The sequence below is a fragment of the Cupressus sempervirens genome, chromosome 7 (assembly GCF_028749045.1).
Source record: "Cupressus sempervirens isolate cs-2001-9-10 chromosome 7, ASM2874904v1, whole genome shotgun sequence".
Taxonomy (NCBI): Eukaryota; Viridiplantae; Streptophyta; class Pinopsida; order Cupressales; family Cupressaceae; genus Cupressus; species Cupressus sempervirens.
In genome coordinates, this window is record NC_143124.1 from 683,718,798 (window position 1) to 683,721,297 (window position 2,500).

Below are 2,500 nucleotides of genomic sequence, written 5' to 3' on the forward strand. Positions count from 1 at the left end.
ATCACCATGCCGCCGTTCACAGAGAGATCTCCCCATTCACTTGTGATGCGACGCACAATCTAAGGGCTAGATGCGAGCTCGCCCTTGAAAGGCCACTTTCCAAGGCATCCCCCGATGACACATTGGAACGATAATCGCTGTCGAACCATTTCCCAATGTTGTGCCGATCGAGTTGGCACAGAGCTGCTAGACGAGGGCTCCTATTTTAGATCGAGTTTTAAAATCACCAAGAAGATGCGGTAAGGGCTGGCAACCGCTGCCAAAACTTTTTCCAAAATTGCGCCAGCTGAGTGACTAGAAAACATGCTCTACGCGATAGGCACGCAAAAAATTTTGCTAGAGCGCCAAGCACCCACCTCATGGCTAGAGACAAGGGCTCACCATTAGATTGACTTCGAAATCACTGAATAGATGCTCTGTAAAATGGCAACCGCTGCCAAGTCTCTTTTCGTAGTTGCGTCGATCGAGTGATCGAAGAAGGTGATCTAAGAGAGGGTCCAAGCGTAGGCATTCGTTGGGGGATTCGGGCCAATGGCATAAATTGCTAGACGAGGGCTGCCGTTTTAGATCGAGTTTTAAAATCACCAAGTAGACGCGATGAGGGCTGGCAACCTCTGCCAAACCTTTTTTCAAAATTGCGGCAGTTGAGTGACAAGAAAACATGATCTAAAGGAGAGTCCAAGTATAGCACCCTCGAGGGTGGGCTTGATGACCCTCTAATTTATTCAACGTCGGCGTCCACCATTTCAAAATCTGACATATCCATCTGCCCTGATAGCGGCGTTGAATCAATGAGGGGGGCATGGGAGAGGCTCGCGGCAACCACCTCTCCCATTGTAGCTGCGATAGGCAAGCAAAAAAATTTTGCTAGAGTGCCAAGCACCCACCTCATGGCTAGAGACAAGGGCTCGCCATTAGATCAACTTCGAAATCGCAGAACAGACGCAGTGTAGAATGGCAACCGCTGCCAAGTCTCTTCCGTAATTGTGTTGGTCGAGTGATCGAAGAAGGTGATCTAAGAGAGGGTCCAAGCATAGGGCATTCATTGGGGTAATCGCGCCGATGGCAAAAATTTATGCAATACCCAAGCAACACCGGACAGAGGTGCTAGACGAGGGCTCCCATTTTAGATCGAGTTTTAAAATCACAAAGAAGACGCGGTGAGGGCTAGCAACCGCTGCCAAACCTTTTTCCAAAATTGCGCCAGCTGAGTGACAAGAAAATATGATCTAAAGGAGAGTCCAGGAATAGCACCCTTGAAGGTGGGCTTCATGCCCTTCTAATTGATTCAACGTCGGCGTCCACCATTTCAAAATCTGACATATCCATCCGCCCTGACAGCGGCGTTGAATCAATGAGCTGGGCACGGGAGAGGCTCGTGGCAACCACCTCTCCCATTGTAGCCATGATAGGCTCGCAAAATTTTTTTGCAAGAGCGCCAAGTACCCACCTCATGGCTATAGACAAGGGCTCGCCATTAGATCAACTTCGAAATCGTAGAATAGACGCGGTGTAGAATGGCAACCACTGCCAAGTCTCTTCCGTAATTGCGTTGGTCGAGTGATCGAAGAAGGTGATCTAAGAGAGGGTCCAAGCGTGTAGGCATTCGTTGGGGGATTTGCGCCGATGGCAAAAATTTGTGCAATACCCAAGCAACACCGGACGGAGGTGCAAGATGAGGGCTCCCGTTTTAGATCGAGTTTTAAAATCACCAAGTAGACGCGGTGAGGGGCTGGCAATCGCTGCCAAACCTTTTTCCGAAATTGTGCCAGCTGAGTGACAAGAATACATGATCTAAAGGAGAGTCCAAGAATAGCACCCTCGAGGGTGGGCTTCATGCCCCTCTAATTGATTCAACGTCGGCATCCACCGTTTCAAAATCCAAAATTTCCATCCACCCTGACAGCGGCATTGAATCAATGAGGGGGGCACGGGAGAGGCTCATGGCAACCACCTCTCCTGTTGTAGCCGCGATAGGCACGCAAAAAATTTTACTAGAGCACCAAGCACCCACCTCATGGCTAGAGACAAGGGCTCGCCATTAGATCAACTTTGAAATCACTGAATAGATGCACTGTAGAATGGCAACCGCAGCCAAGTCTCTTCCGTAGTTGTGTCGGTCGAGTGATCGAAGAAGGTGATCTAAGAGAGGGTCCAAGTGTAGGCATTCATTGGGGGATTTGCGCCGATGGCATAAATTTATGCAATACCCGAGCAACACCAGACAGAGGTGCTAGACGAGGGCTCTCATTTTAGATCGAGTTTTAAAATCACCAGGTAGACGCGGTGAGGGCTGGCAACCGCTGCCAAACCTTTTTTCGAAATTGCGCCAGCTGAGTGACAAGAAAACATGATCTAAAGGAGAGTCGAGAAATAGCACCCTCGAGGGTGGGCTTCATGCCCCTCTAATTGATTCAACGTTGGCGTCCACCATTTCAAAATCTGACATATCCATCCGCCATGACAGCGGCATTGAATCAATGAGGGGGGAATGGGAGAG